The sequence below is a fragment of the Ambystoma mexicanum genome, chromosome 12 (genome assembly GCF_040938575.1).
Source record: "Ambystoma mexicanum isolate Mex_15411 chromosome 12, UKY_AmexF1_1, whole genome shotgun sequence".
Taxonomy (NCBI): domain Eukaryota; kingdom Metazoa; phylum Chordata; class Amphibia; order Caudata; family Ambystomatidae; genus Ambystoma; species Ambystoma mexicanum.
This window is the reverse complement of record NC_090936.1, coordinates 368,697,659-368,714,730: the sequence shown is the minus strand read 5'-3', so window position 1 is coordinate 368,714,730 and position 17,072 is coordinate 368,697,659.

The following is a 17,072-nucleotide window of genomic DNA, read 5'->3' as shown; positions in this document are numbered from 1 at the left end:
ATCACCAGTGCAAAGAGCAGGGCGGATAGTGGGCATCTTTGTCTTGTTCCTCTCTGAAGATTGATTGCCGACCATCTGGTTTTTCCTAGAATGATGTGGGAGCGGGTTGATTATACAGTAGGGCTGTTAGTTGGAATCTCTTGCCAAGGCCCATTCTCTGGAGGATTTCAAAGAGGAATGGCCATTCAATGGAATCTAAAGCCTTTTCGGGGTCTAGGAGGACCGCCACAGCTTGGTGCAAGGGATCCAGTGCCTCCATGACCCCGAACATGCGTCTGATGCCGAACGTGGTATTGTGGCCTGGTACAAATCCGGCTTGGTCTGCTAGTACCAGCGCGGCCATCAGGGGGATGAGTCTGGAAGCCAGGATCTTGGCTTATATTTTGTTATCTAAATTGATCAGTGATATTGGTCTCTATGAGCCGCATTCTTCTGGGGGTTTATTGGCTTTGTGTAGTAGTATCATGTTTGCCTCTCAGAGGGTCGGGGGTAGTGATCCGGACTCGAGTGCCTCCTCATAGACCTGTAGCAGTAATGGGGCGAGAATTGGTGCGAACGCTTTGTAGAACTCACCTATTAGCCCGTCGGGGCCTGGAGCCTTGGTGCCTGGTAAGTCTTTGAGGGCCTGGAGGATTTCTTCTGTTGTGATGGATGCCTTTAGGGGTTCCCTTAGCATGACGTCTACCCAGTATAATTCTATATCTGCTAAGTAGTGGGACAGTTCCTCCTGGGTGGCAGTGAAGTTGGTTCCATATAGGTTTTGGTAAAAGATGCGGAAAGTTTCTGCTATTTCTTTATCGGTGTGCACTAGGGTACCCTGAAGGTTTCGGATTTGCTCGATCTGTGTGGGTTTTTCGGTCCACTGCTATCAGCCTCGCGAGAAGGGCACCCGGTTTCTGTCCCTCTCCGTATTGGCGGACGCGGTGGCCGTGTGATAGGAATTTTAGTTCACGGTCTGCAGCTGCTCTGAACTTGTCAAGCTCTGTCTTCAGTGATGCTAGCACCTGTGGTTCTGGCGAGGGTTATTGTAATTGTTCGAGCTTTTTCAGGTGGGTGTCGCTTAGTGACAGTTCCTGTCTAATGAGTTTCAAGATTTCTTGTTTTTTGGTTAGACGGATCCCTCTAATGTAGCATTTCAGGGATTCCCACAGGGTCCCGGCAGATGTCACTGAGCCCTGGCTGATTTCAAGGAACGCTATGATTTCCGCACAGAGTTCGTCAGCGAATACTTGATCCTGCAGGGACCCGGGCTTGAGTCTCCAGTGTCTCCTCCCTTCTGATGGGTCTGGTGGGGTTTATTTGACTTTAACCGCTGAGTGGTCGGACATGGATCTGGGCAATATTTGGCTATTTGTCCATTGAGCTTGGCTGTGTGCGGACACAAGAATGTAATCCAGGCGGGAGCTAGTTTGGTGGACCCAGGTGTGGAATGAATAGTCCCGGGACTCGCCGTGTTGTGTCTCCAGATGTCAACCAGGTCATATGCTTTACAGATCTCGAGAACCTGGAGGGCAGCTTTGGAGGTGGTTGTAGAAGTCGGGTGGGATCTATCCTTCTGTGGGTCTAGTGTGGTGTTCATGTCGCCTGCCCATATGATTGTTGCGGATCTTGTTTCTCCCAGGTGTGTCATTACCCAATCGAAGTTGTATCCGTCCGTATTCGGACTGTAGGAGTTTATGATGATAAATTCTGTGTTTTCCAGAGTTCCATGTACCAGAGGTGACCTCCCCTCTTCATCGCTTTTGACTGCGAGCAGTTTGAATTTCAGGGTTCTGTTTATTAGGATTGCCACTCCCCTGGCGTACGTGGAGTATGACGCAAAGTATCTATGGCAGCCCCAGTCTCGGGCCCATCGATTCTCAGTCCTGGGGAGGATGTGGGTTTCCTGAACCAGGGCGATGTCCACTTTGTGTCTCCAGAGGTATTGTCATTTTTCTTCTTTTGGTCGGGTTATTGCCCCCTTTAATGTTCCACGTGGCTAGCTTGAATGTTGTGGGTAGCTGAATATTGGGTCGGTTTTTGGCCAAGATGAGGTACCATCTTGTCGTGTGATGTCCCAGCTATGTTGTTTCTGAGTTCTCGTATTCGTAGATGAGAGCCGGCTTTGATGCTTCTGTTGGGCGTTTCTGGGTGCTGGCAGGGGGGGGCGGACCCCTGACAAGCACGCTTCCATAACATTAAACAGTTTCCCTCCCAATCATGGGCAACCCCCAACTCATCCATCAGCTTTCCCCTCCCAAAGCCCCGAAACATAACTAAGCCGCGCTTGGGGCGCTAGGGAACTTCTAAGATCCAGCGCACCTTAAAGTCTAATGTGGTTTTCTGAATCCGGGGGATCAATTTTGAGCGGCGCAGAGCAGCCTGTGAATGGGCGTAGATGGGCATCAAGGCGGGTCTCCGTTTGCTCGTTCTCTCCTTTGTGGTCTTGGATTGCCGACGTTTTGTTTGCATCCCAGCTTATCGAGAAACAGATTTGCCTCCTCAGGAGTGTTGAAAAATTGTGACTTGCTGTCGTGTTGGATTCGCAGTTTGGCTGGGTAGAGCATGGAATACATCAGCTTGTTGTCCTGTAGCCGGCGTTTCACACCGGTGAATGTCCTGCGCAGTGCCTGGACTGAGGGGGAGAAGTCGGGAAAGAATTGGATGTTGTCCCCGTCGTACTGCAGGTTTCCTTTCTCCCTTGCAAGGCGGAGGATTGTATCTCGAGCTTTGAAATTTAGCAGTTCTGCTATTATTGGGCGAGGGGCCACCCCAGGAACGGGCCGGCTGGTTGGGAGCCTGTGAGCCCGCTCCACCACAAACATGTTGGACAGTGCGGGGCCTCCAAACAGCCCCTTGCATAGGTTTTCAATGAAGTCCTCCATTTTCCTCGTGGTTTGCTGCTCTCTTAACCCAAGTATCCTGATGTTGTTCCGGTGTGATCGCCCTTCGAGGTCCTCTTTTTTGGCCATGACAGCTTTCATTTGTGTTTCCAATGTTGTTACCCTGGAGGACACGTTATCTTCTACGTCGGACATTCATTGTTCAGCAGTGTCAAGCCTGTCCCCATGTTTGTCCAGACGGTGTTGTAGCTGGTCAACTTTGGTGGACAGGGAGTCAAGCTTGCTGTCTGCTGCCGATACCCGCTTTTAATTCGAGGAGGATTTCTGATGTCTGTGGTTTGAGTGGGCTCGTCGTCCCGGGGCATGGCCTCTTCAGGGTTCTTTTGTCTCTCGTTTGTTTTTGGGGCTTTAACTATGGCTCCAGTCTCGAATGTCAGCTTCAGCTTCCGCTGAGATTTGTCTGATTTTCCCATCGTGGTGGTGGTTTCGCTGTGCTTGGGCCAAGTGTGTTGGGGTGATCGCAGGTGTTCTCACTTTATTTGTTACTCTCCCGAGGGGGTGCTTGGCGGTCCCCGCGGCCCGCAGCTACCGCAGGGGCTCCCGCAGGGGCTCCCGTGTCGCCAGGGGCCATCTTGGGTGGAAGTATCGCTGGCAGTTCTTAGACTTTGGTCAGCATACCTTTGTTGCTCTGCCCTTTTTAGGGTTACTGGGTGACTCGGGGGGCTTCCTCCCGTTCTGTGCGTAGTCTGGAACTGTCCGAGGGGAGTATGGGGGGTTAGCTCCTAATGGCCGGCTTCAGCCCTGTTGTGTTCTGTGCTCTGCCTGGGATATTGGGGCTGCTTGTCCCTTGAACTGCTGGGATGAACTGCTCCATGAACTGCTGAACTGCTGCTCCCTTGAACTGCTGGGATGAACTGCTCCATTTCGTGAAATGGTTTGGTGTGATTCCTGGGGAAAAGTCTGGGTTGTCCCAGATTGGTGTGAGGGGTCCCATTGTGCTTCTGCACTTCCATAGGCGGGCTGCTTTCTTCCAGCTAGCACCTGTATTTCTCATTGAGGGCAGAGGGCCGGGTCTTGGGTGCCCTTGGGTTCTTTCGTGTGGGGCAGCGCCTCAATCGGGGTCCTGCTCCAATCTTCTTCCATTTGTAGCCACCGGGGTCGATTAGCGAGAAGTTTCCATGCGAAGGCCGTGGCCAGCTGAGCTGCGAGGCAGTACCTGGCCACATCCGGGACCCTTAGGCCGCCCGTCGCAGCACTCCGGAGCATGATGCGTTTCGGAATGCGTGACTTCTTTCCTTCCCAGACGAGGTGCAGTATGTACCCTTGCAGCTTTTGGAGGGCTTTTTTCCGGATGGTCATTGGAAGGACATGTGCGAAGAATAGCAACCTTGGGATTAAATTCATTTTTATCGCCGTGATCCGACCAAACCATGAGATTTCTTGTTTTCTCCAGCATCCAATGTCGTTTTTTAACTCTTTGAAAAGTGCGGGAAAGTTTATCTTGTACAGCTTCTCCGTTTTGCTAGGAATCTGGATTCCTAGGTAGCTGATACTCCCCTTTGCCCATGGGATCCGATATTCAGCCTCCAGTGCTGTTTTGACCTTTTTTGGTACGTTGATGCCCATCGCTACAGATTTTGAGATATTTATTGTAAACCCCGAGGCTGTTCGGAATTCTTCCAAGGTTTGCCATAGGGCCCCTATGGATTCTTTCGTTTGGGTGAGTGTTAGTAGCACATCAACCACTTTGTAAGATTCCCCCTTGATTGTGAGGCCTTGTATCGTTGGGTTAAGGTGGACTCTGTTAGCAAATGGCTCCATTGACAGGGCAAATATGAGTGGGGATAGGGGACATCCCTGCCTTGTGCCTCTGGTTATGTTGATTCTGTCTGATTGTCAATCTGAAAAAGTGAATACCCTTCATTTGAATGACAGAAGTAACTTGATGGCCGTAGGCCAAACCGTCTTCTGCACCGAATTATAGAAATATAGACTGCTAAGCTTGACCAACAAGCGGCCATTTTAAACGTAGCAAGAATCACCATTTTTCTTGTTAACCAATGCTCATTGCTTTCTGTCCAAACTGCTTTGCAGCTTGCAATTCTTGCGAATTCTGCTTACTCTGCTCAACTGTTAACATTGTTGTCTGAATATGAAAGGACAAGGTCGCGTGACTGAGGAGTTCGTTGAAACTCCTCATGAGTAGCCCAGAAAGGAATGCCCACGCACCCTCTCCGTAGCCTTGAGAGAGAGCCTGCAGGGCATTTAATCACTTCACAGCTGCCAGCCAGTCTCGTACGATGGTGGAATATGTTAGAATAAAACAGCTAAAGGCTTGAATTATGCTCTTCGTATGGCCCCCCTTCGCAAAACCCTTAAGAGCGTGTCGGCTCCCAGGACACGAATAGTACCTCATAGATAGCAAAGTATGGAATGTGGCTCTTCCCCCGTGTGCAGCTTGCTTCCAAGAACAGAACCACCGTGTTCTGTTCAACAACTAAAAGATGCCTCTGCACTTTCTAATTGCACATTGTTACTAGAATAGACATCGAAAGTGTCATAATTGTCATACTCGTCGGATATGTCCATCGTCATCCCGAGTTCAAAGAAACTTAATAAAGAGGGGTGTTAAACATGACATTGCTGATTGTATGATATGCATTTTGTATTTATGTAACTGATGTACGTAATTCGCTCTCTTGCGTCCCTCGAGGTCTAGGAAACTCATGTCGCGGGGCGTGAGACCAGAATTGGCCAGTTGAGACTATTTTTGCTTGCAATAAACCCTAGCATTGGGAATTTGAACCTCGTGTCTGGCGCATCTTTTCGTGTATGGTTATTGCCTTGTTTTCATAGCACGAGGGACCCTTAGGGGCCCCTTTCAAGATGGTGCCCGAATAGGGACCCTCCCCCACTTTCCCCATCGTATACGTTGTAACGGAGTAAAGGCGGAAGAACGGCGAGGACGGGACGATCGAGCCGGGATCAAGAAGTGTACAGGGCGTCCTGTAGAAGTGAGGAGAGATTCCTTCCGCAGATCTGCACACATCTGATCCCTGATCGACGTACCGGGCCAGAGGGCAAAGGAGGCGAGGGTCCCGAGACGAGGCAGAAGCCAGAGAAGCGCAGACACGACGTTGGGAGAGGTTGCGTTAGGACAGGCGACTTGTTTTATCAGGTGAGTCATTCCCCGATTCAAAGAAAAACCTGATTTTTGGTAGAGTGTTGATTTTGCAAATTCAAACGTCCAGGTAAAAGTTAGCTAACCAAAGGGGAAGGTTAAAGAAACATGCCTGGAGTACTGTCCACTTTAGCGGGGCTTTTCAGCTGCAGTAGACAGTCCTTGGAATATGGCCAAAGTGCACCGCCTGGGGGAACGCCGGCTTATGATATGTATGCAAAATATGGTGTGGGTGCGATAATATTTAGTGAAATTTGGCATAGGCAAACTAGAAAGCAACCCGACCATCAGTGGCCGATTAATGGTAGCTTTGAGATTGCGAGGATAGATAACCTAGAAAGGGTGCTAATTAGGAAAAAAGCGCGACCCGCAGCTTTTGAGACTGTCAAAGATTGGAGGCGGGAAGCAATGCTCCGATTTAGGAGTAGAGAGAAGCATGTGCGTAGGCACAAAACGAAGCTTGAGGTAGCAGAAGAAAAGGAGGAGGAGGAGTGGACGGCAAGTCTAAGACAGGAAGGGAGACGTGACCAAATGAACATAGAAAGAATATACCCGCAGCGGGAACTACACATAGCAGACGAATTAATGGAACATTTGCTAACTAACACGGGTTGAGGCCCAAAACCAGAATCGAAACCAAACAAGCCAGTAGTGACTGCGCAGGCCCAACCAGTAGCTGTCGTACCCCCTCCCGTAGCCCAAGCACTTCCCCTCACGCAAGCATTAACCCAAGCCCCACCCACAGCTCGAGCCCTCCCACAAGCGCAGACCGCGGACACGCAATTTCCCAGCACCCAGGAAGGCCCTTCACAGATGCCACCTGTGTCACTTGTCCCATCCGCACCTCCCGCTCCAGAGACAGATTCAGCACCATCCGCCCCTCCCGAAGTCGAAATTGAGACCGGGGAGGCGAGAGGCGGGGCTGAAGGAACAGGATTTGGACGGGTAACTCGAAGCGCGATCAGCAAAGAAAGAAAGATTGAATTACGTCAAGAGGCAGAAATGTACATAGAAGGAAACTATGGGACGGCAGCATTGGCCTCATTATATGGGTACCGAAGAAGCGACGAGAGACAGGTAGTGTTGGAATGCATGGGGGAAATTTTGGTGGGAGAATGGAAAAAGATACTTGGAAATTTACCGCCACAGCGATTGTTAGATTTGAATAAGTTAGCACGCAGTGAGCAAAGAGATGAGGATGTAAGAAAACATGTGCACAAACTCATTGAAGTGAAAAATGAAATGGAATACAGATATGCTGAAATGTTTGCTACACCTGAATATAGTACTGAGTGTCTTAAGAAAGGTAGGAAGGAGGCGTCGAGGTTGTATATGCAAAAATCGTGGCCGAGGTTTTTTCAGGGGATACAAAGCATTTGCCGGTACCGGGACAAATAGGGGATAAACAAAGATTGCAGGTATGGGTGGGGGAAACAATGCGATGGATGTTGAACAAAAGAACGTCAGTAAAGGTAAGTAAGTGAGATATGTAATGGGTACCCATTGGAGATGAGAAATGAAGCAATGCGAACGATAGTAAGGGTGTTACTGCAGCAGGTCATTGGATACAATGGAGGTAGAGGAAATGCACAGGGCAGAGGAAATTTGAATAATATGCATGGGGTGTCATTGGGAGTAAATCAATGTGCGTACTGTAAGGAGGAAGGACACTGGCGAACGCAATGCCCGCACCTACAGAATAGAGCTGGGTTTGGTCAGAGAAGGCCTCATAGAGGACATCAGGGGTCAAACGGCCCAAGCAGAAATAGCATGCAGCAGCAGCCGGGATATACCAATGGAGGTACTCAAAACCAATCCTATGGTCAAAACCAAGCGCAACAGAACCAGGAATTGAACCAAAGTGTTTCGGACCAAAATCAGGGCGGGCAGGGCCAACAGAGAAATGATCAGAGTGGAGGACACTGAGGGGGAAATGGGAATATTTTTGATACACAGCCAAACACGTATTATAGCAGCAGCGGTGACTACACATCGGACGATGTGTTATTTTTGCGATAAAACAGCCCACGGCAGGGGTCGGAACCAGTGTCTATTACCGTGAATCAGAGATGACCCTACGTAGAAATGAGAGTCGGGAATAAGGAGCACCGTTTCCTTGTAGATACAGGGGCACAGAAGTGCTCGATAGAACACCACTTGGTTCCGGAGATACCACTGTCGGGGCAAAAGAATGTTTCTGTAGGGTTCGCAGGTACACCAGTAATTAATCCCATGTGCGAAGCTGTCCCAATTACAATAGGACCATTTACGGAACAGTGTCCATTTCTTTTGACAGAAAATTGTGGAGAGAACTTGCTAGGATTAAATTTGTTGAGAAAATTGGGGGCAGTCATACATTGTACGGCAGACGGGGTGTTCCTCACGATGTGGCCTCACGATACACCAGTGACGGAATTTATGCCAAAAGCGTTACCAGAAGAGCTAAGTAGAGTACCAACCTGTCTGTGGGCAATGCATGATAACGATGTAGGATGCTTGAAAATAGAGCCAGCAAAAATAACTTTGAAAGAAGGTGTCACACTACCACGAATTCCCCAGTATAAAATTTCTGTTGAAGGTGAGAAGGGATTGAAAAGCATTGTTACTGACCTGGTGAGATTGGCGGTGGTTGAAGAAATTGCAGGTAGCACGTGCAACAGCCCGATTCTTCCAGTTTACAAGAAAGGAGGCAATGAAGTACCCTATAGTTTCATAATTGATCTGTGCGCATTAAACAAAGTGGTAGACCCACAATTCCCTTTGGTCCCAGATGTCACAACAATACTGACAATGATACCGGCCACTGCAGAATACTTTAGTGTAGTTGATTTGAAGAACACGTTCTTTAGCATTCCAGTGGATAAAAGCAGTAGATATCTGTTCGCGTTCACTCTAGGAGGTCGATCATTCACATTTACACGCATTCCACAAGGATATACAGAAAGCCCGAGCATTTACAGCAGAGCGCTAAAAGAGCAGCTAGACATGCTAGAATTACCCTAAGGTTGCGTACTCTTGCAGTACATAGATGACTTGTTATTAGCTGCTGACACAAAAGAAATCTGCAAAGAAAGTACTATATTACTATTGACACACTTAGCGACCCATGGTCACAAGGCAAGTTTGAAGAAATTCCAGTATAATCAGAAAGAGGTGTCTTATTTGGGTTACCTACTTTCGAAAGAAGGGAGAAGATTAACACCAGAACGCATAGAAAGTATTTCTGGTATGCCTATTCCAAAAACTCAAAAAGGAGTGAGAGCTGTAATAGGCATGGCCTCTTATTGTCGACAGTGGATCAGTAATTTTGCGTTGATTGTGAAGCCGATGATAAAGTTGACTAAAAAGAATGCAGTGATGCCTTTACAGTGGGATGAGGAATGTCAGAAAGCTTTTGAGCAATTGAAAGCTGCATTGTGTGCTGCGCCAGTTTTAGGTACTCCTAACTATAAAAAGATCTTCAGACTATTTGTGAGTGAGAGTGAAGGATGTGCATTGGCGGTTTTGACACAGGAACAAGGTGGAAGAAATAGGCCGTGCGGCTATTATTCTTGCGCGTTGGACCCTGTAGCTGGCGCACTACCACGATGTTTGCGATCCGTCGCAGCGGCTGCTGCGTCAGTGAAACAAACGGAAGGAATGGTATTGGGGCACAATTTAATTCTGATGGTGCCACATGCTATAGACGTTCTATTAAATAGGACACAGACGCAACACCTCACCTCAGCTAGACTGACAAGATATGAGCTCATCTTGTTTGCACCCCACATCCAAATTATGAGGTGTAGCGCATTGAATCCTGCAGAATTAATGCCACTGCCCATAGCAGAAATTGGTGACAACGAATCACCACCCCATGATTGTTTAATGGTCACCGAAGAAGAAACAAAGGGAAGAATTGACTTGAGCGACATCCCACAGAAAGAGCCAGATGGGGAGTTATTTTGTGACGGCTCTTGTTTTAAATTACCTGATGGCACATCAACGGCCGCATATGCAATTACTACCCTAGAGAGTGTTGTAGAAAGCAGAAGAATCCCCTACAATTCGGCGCAAGCCGCAGAAATCATAGCACTGACCCGAGCCTGTGAACTCTCTGAGAATTTGAACGTGAATATTTCTACTGACAGCCAGTACGCCTTTGGCGTGGTTCATAACTTTGGCCGACTTTGGGCTGAGAGGGGTTTCTTGACATCACATGGGGCCAGGAATCAGCATGGCCCTTTGATTGTGCGATTGTTGTCTGCACTTACGTTTCCAAAGCGCCTAGCTATAGTGAAGTGCGAGGCGCATATAAAGGTAACATGTAAAGTGGGAGAGGGAAACACATTTGCAGACAGGATTGCGAAGCAAAAAGCCACAGATTTGGGAAATAAAATGATGACAGTACAGACTGAGGAAGTACCTTGTATGATAGAGAATGGAGTTGCCACAGTCAAAGAAATGCAGGCTGAGGCCACGACTGAAGAGATTCAGGGGTGGGCTGAGGGCTCTGCTGAGTTAGATTTGGAGGGATGTTGGGTGGACAAAGAGACCAAGAACTGGATGTTGCCAAATTGTTACGTGACTGCAATGGTCACAATGGCGCATAGCCCTACCCACATTTGCGCGAAGAAGATGGTACAGCATTTATCCACAGTATGGAAAAATGAGCACATAAAAAAGAATGCAGAAAGACTAGTGCAGAATTGTATTATGTGCCTGCAACACAATGTAGGGAAGGGAACCGTGACTCCAGCAGATAGTTTCGGCCCACCCTCTATGCCATTTGAGGTGGTCCATTTTGATTTCATAGAAATGGAAAGGTGCCAGAACTACAACTATGTGTTAGTGGTGATTTGTGCATTCAGCAAGTGGGTGGAGGCATATCCTTTAAAAGACTGTACTGCCATGTCAACGGCAAAAGTAATGTTAAAGGAGTATTTCTCCCGGTTTGGGTTGCCCCGTGTCCTGTGGTCAGACAACGTCCCACACTTTGTGGGCGCAGTAGTGCTACAGATCTGTGCAGGTCTGCAGATAAAGAGATTCCACAGTTCCAGGCATCCCAGTTCTGCCGGGCTTGTGGAGAGACATAACGGAATCTTAAAGTCAAAAATAGCTAAAATCTGCGCTGGGAGCAAGTTGAGTTGGGTGGATGCATTACCCCTAGCGCTATTGTGCATGCGCACGTCTGTGCAGGCTAAGACTGGGCTCTCCCCCCATGAGATTATAATGGGGAGACCAGCAAATGTATGGTGCGCACCACAGCCCAAAAGATTATGTGAGGTCGAGCATCCTATGTTAAGCACGTACTGTGAACTTTTAATACAGAAGTTGCGTTTGATTCATCAGCAGGTGCAGGAGGCGTTACCAGTGCGATATACCAGACCGGGGCACTCGCTGGAGCCTGGAAGTTGGGTCTTAATAAAGAACTTTGAGCGGAAGACAGCATTAGCACCCAGGTGGCGCGGCCCCTACCAAGTACTTTTGGTGACGCAAACGGCCATCCGAGTAGACGGACGGAAGGCATGGATCCACGCGACACATGCAAAAAGATTCCCAGTACTGCTGACAACTTCCGACGACCAGAGAAAGGAAACGATCTCGGAAACGAAAGAAACTGTTGCCAGTCCATTGCCACAGCATCAGCCTGAGCGAGAAGTGAAAGTTGAAACAAAGCCCAAGCGAGAAGTGAAACTCGAAACAGAGCCTGAGGAGGCTGCCAGTAAGGGTAGAGGGCGAAAAGTGCCCCAACGTTGCTCAGCAGAAACAACATAACTGCTGAGCGACACAAACCCTGCATTGCAAACACGAGCAGAAACAACGCGTGTACCCCTTTGGCGCCCACCAGTTTCTACAAATGCACCAAAGCCAGAGAAAGAAACGACATCATTGCCACGGCGCTCATCGCTACCCATCATTGTGCCACAGGCTGACACTGAGCCTGATACTGGAAGTGCAACGGCACTATTCACGGATCATACAATACCAGGAGTGAATCGGTATAATTTGCGGCCTCGACAGGCAAAGTGATCCACAGATCTTTGGTGCTTTTCTTTTGCCTTTGGTTCCACTCACGGATGAAGTAGGAGCCAGGGGCGTAGAGGAGAGAAGTGTGAGAGTTGTGCAAGTCAGACAATTCAAGACTCACGGCTCCTCGGTGCGCTTATAAAAGTACATGTGTCAGGAGCCAGAGCAGGACAAGCTGGACGCACATAGGTACTAAGGCTGATAGAGTACATGTGTCCTAAACCAGAGCGGGACAAGCTGGACGCACATAGTACTCTATCAATAAAGAACTGTTCAGAAATCGTCTGAGCAGTGGGAGAAAGAACAACTAATTTTGTTCGGAGTGGATAGGTGATCCAGGCTGTGAAAGGGCTGGCAGAATTGAACTGTGACATTTTTCGTTGAACTTTTCTGGCATCGACAACGAGAGACATTTGCGACGAACTTTGCCAGCAAGAAGAAGGACGATGAAGAACAAGTCAAGACCGGTTTCAGCCTCCTCCTGCACCCCTGCTGAAAAGATGATAGATTTAGAGACTGTAAATTTAGGGAAAAAGCATGGTAAAAGGAATAAGGTACTGATTTGGACATTGGTCCTGTGTTTCTTAAGTATGGTAGTACCAACAATAACAGCTATTACACTATGGTTCCTTGAGTACGTGCACCCATTAGAAACACTTTTGCCAAAAGCAGCTACTGAAAGCCCGGTTCATGTAATCACTGGTACTTTGCCCCCAATGGAAGAGAGACATAGAGAAGGATACGGCAACAATACATTGTTGCTCATCATGAACATGACCCATGCGGTTTTAAAGAAAAAAAATTGCTGGATTTGCGCCCATTTACCACAGCACGGTGGGAAAGGGATAGGCTGGTATGTACAACCCTTACCATTGATTTATTCATGTGAAGTAACATTGAGTGCAATGTTCTTTGGGAAATGGAACAAGAGTAATACGGGTCAGCTAGGTGAGACCAATATGAATGAATTTGAGGAAGTGATCATGAGACCTGTGGGTTGTTCCATATTCCAAAAGGCTCGCGTGTTTTCACTAGAACCCATGAGGAAGAATACACGAAAGATAACAAGACTAGATAGATTACATAGGCAAAATAGACCAACCCCGCCAGCAGAAAAAAACATCAGGAATGACATTTCGAATGAGGGATGAATGGAATAAAGATGCTGTGCCCCCTGCCTATACAGTGGATCACAGCCCACAAAACTGCTCCCCTATGTTTACAGAAAAAGGGTTCCTATAAAGTAGGAACGTTTAGCAACTGCCTGAACACAGTGGTTTTAAAACACAAAATAGAACCTGTGTACGTAGGGGACCCTGTTTACTTTATATGTGGAGAAAAAGCATATCCATGGTTACCTAGGAACTGGGGAGGTACATGCTACCTAGGTCTACTGTTTCCAGGAGTGTTCCTCTTGGAGACAGCAGAAGTAGCCAGACAAACAAAAGGTAGCACTCAAAGGAGTAGCGAGGATGGAATGATAGCAATGGATATAGCCAAATCATTTATACCATTCTTGTCCCAAATAGAAAATTCTTACAATATAAGAAAACTGTCTGGAATATTTAAAAAAACAATAGATTCAACAACGAATATTTTATTGAATATGACGTTAGAAGAAAAGGGAATAAGACTAATGGCACTCCAAAACAGGATGGCTCTCGATATAATATTAGTTGATCGTGGGGGAGTTTGCAAACTCGTAAAAACTGCATGCTGTGTGTATATAGATGATTACTCCCCTACAATATTTAAAGCGATCTGGAAATTACATGTCATAAGTTCCACACTCTCTACTGGAGAAGGGGGTTAGGGGATAGGATCCTGGTTTTGGGGATTATTGTGGTCTTGGGGATGGAAGTTAATTTCGATACTAATGATTGTACTTGGTATATTCATAACATGTTGCTGTTCCATACAATGCTTACCAATAGTTTGCACTGAAATAACTGATGGATGCACTAAGGGATGTATGCACATGGTGTCGAGAGGAAAACAAACGCATGGCCAAAATAACAGAGACACTGAGGAAACAAAAACAGTAAAACAATTCATGGCTATAGACATTAATGATGAAGATGTTTCAGACATAGATACCCCAGACTTATCCTCATCGGAGGAGGATACAATGAATGAATAAGACGTTTGCCATACGGCCAAAAGGAGGGTTTGTCAATCTGAAAAAGTGAATACCCTTCATTTGAATGACAGACGTAACTTGATGGCCGTAGGCCAAACCGTCTTCTGCACCGAATTATAGAAATATAGACTGCTATGCTTGACCAACAAGCGGCCTTTTTAAACGTAGCAAGAATCGCCATTTTGCTTGTTAACCATTGCTCATTGCTTTCTGTCTAAACTGCTTTGCAGCTTGCAATTCTTGCGAATTCTGCTTACTCTGCTCAACTGTTAACATTGTTGTCTGAATAGGAAAGGACAAGGTCGCGGGACTGAGGAGTTCGTTGAAACTCCTCATGAGTAGCGCAGAAAGCAATACCCACGCTCCCTCTCCGTAGCCTTGAGAGAGAGCTGCAGGGCATTTAATCACTTCACAGCTGCAAGCCAGTCTCATACGATGGTGGAATATGTTAGAATAAAACAGCTAAAGGCTTGAATTATGCTCTTCCTATGGCCCCCCTTCGCAAAACCCTTTAGAGCGTGTCGGCTCCCAGGACACAAATAGTACCTCATAGATAGCAAAGTATGGAATGAGGCTCTTCCCCCGTGTGCAGCTTGCTTCCAAGAACAGAACCACTGTGTTCTGTTCAACAACTAAAAGATGCCTCCGCACTTTCTAATTGCATATTGTTACTAGAATAGACACCGAAAGTGTCATAATTGTCATACTCGTCGGATATGTCCATCGTCATCCCGAGTTCAAAGAAACTTAATAAAGAGGGGTGTTAAACATGACATTGCTGATTGAATGATATGCATTTTGTATATATGTAACTGATGTACGTAATTCGCTCTCTTGCGTCCCTCGAGGTCTAGGAAACTCACGTCGTGGGGCGTGAGACCAGAATTGGCCAGTTGAGACTATTTTTGCTTGCAATAAACCCTAGCATTGGGAATTTGAACCTCGTGTCTGGCGCATCTTTTCGTGTGTGGTTATTGCCTTGTTTTCATAGCACGAGGGACCCCTAGGGGCCCCTTTCATGATTTGGCTCCTTTTAAGCGTAGTCTTGTGGAAGGACTCTGGTAATTGGCTAGGACCCATTTTACAAAGTTCGGGACAAAGCCGTAATGCAGCAGGGTTTCCCTTATGTATCCCCAGTCGAGCATGTCAAATGCTTTGTGCGCATCCAGGGAGAGGACCGTCAAATCAGAGCCCGTCCTGTTTGCTGATTCTATTAAGTTGATAGTTCTGCAGATGTTGTCCTGAGTGCCCCGCCCTGGAATAAAGCCCGCTTGATCTGAATGGATGATGTCTGGGAGGAGCGGGGCTAGCCTGTTTGCCAATATTTTTGCAAATATTTTAGCATCGTTGTTTAGGAGTGTTATTGGCCTATATGATGCGCATTGCGTCCGGTCCTTCCCCAGTTTTGGGATTAGCACCGTTAGTGATTCGCACATGGCCGCCGTCGTGGAGCCAGTAGAGAGAAATGAGTTGTATAGGTTTGCCAGTTGGGGTGCTAAAATGTGAGCACATTTCTAGTAAAATTTTGAGCTCAACCCGTCTGGTCCGGGGGTTATGTTTTTCAGGAGGAGGATCGTCTCACTTACTTCTTCCACTGAGATTGGACGTTCTAGGTCAGACATTAGGGGGTGCGGCTGCTTCTTTGGGACCAGGGCCAGGAATTGCGCGATGGCTCGGCTCGGCGTCGGGGGCCTTGCCAAGATTTCCTCGTGATGCTGAACCATTGTCTCAAGCTTTTCTACTTCCATATGGTGCGGGATGCCACTTTTGTCGACCAGGCATTGGATGTACTTCCTTGTTTGCAGTTTTTTCAACTTGTGCGCTAGGAGGCGGTTAGCTTTGTTGCTGTTGAGGTATTAGAATTGCTTAGTGTAGGTTAACGCTCTGGCGGCCCGGTCCGCTAGGTGTATTTCCAGCTCCCTTTTTTCGCTCTTTTTAGGTCTCGGTTTGTTGTTGTCGTATGCCGCTTCTTGAGCTTGTTTTCCAGTTCTACTACCCTCTCCTCCAGCTTTCGTTGCTTCAGAAGATTTTGCCGTCTGAGTCTAGCTGTTGTGTCCATTGCCACACCCCGAAGTACATGCTTCATAGCGTCCCAGACAATTGCCATTGGAGAGTCTAGGGTTGTGTTTTCTTCGAAATAGTTCCGAAGCGGCTCAGTGAGGTCAATGCTGGCGGCTGCGTCAAACAAGATATGGTCCTGCATTTTCCATTGCCGTTGGGCAGGTTCTGGAACTCCCTGCAGAAGCAGAGTCATCGTGACCGGCGCATGGTCTGAGATTGCTATATGCCCAATTTGGATTTCCTCCACATAGGGGGCCATCATGTTTGCGACAAGCAAGAGGTCGATCCTCGAAACCCTCTGTGGACATGGGAGAAGAATGTATAGTCCCTTTCTCCCTGGTTGCGCAGTCTCCATATGTCGATCGTCTGGGATTCCCGTAGGAATTCGGCCATGGCCAGGGCTTTGATAAAGTCGTTCCTTGAGGGTGGTAGGGTCTGGTCTGGGGGGGAGATTGAAGTCTCCTCCAATTAGTAAATAGCCGGCGGTGAAAGCTGTGATGATTGGGAGGAAGTTGCGAAGAAATTGGTCTTGCTCTTTGTTTGGACAGTAGATTGCCACTAGGGTGATTGGGAGTTCAACCAGTAAGCCTTTTAGGAGCAAGTATCTCCCCTCCGGGTCTCCTTTGGTAGTGATCTGAGTTAACGGCAGATTTTGACTCGGCAGTATCGCAACTCCTCTTTTTTTCTGTGTGGCAGAGGCGAAGTAACGTATCAGTTTTTCTATGTCGGCTGCTAATTGGTCCAGCCTATGTTCCACCGATTTCCGCTTTCTTGGGGCGTTGAGACCCTGCACATTCCATGTCGTGATAGAGAGTGTTTTATCTAGTGAACCCATCTTTTGAGCCCATAATAGTTCAGT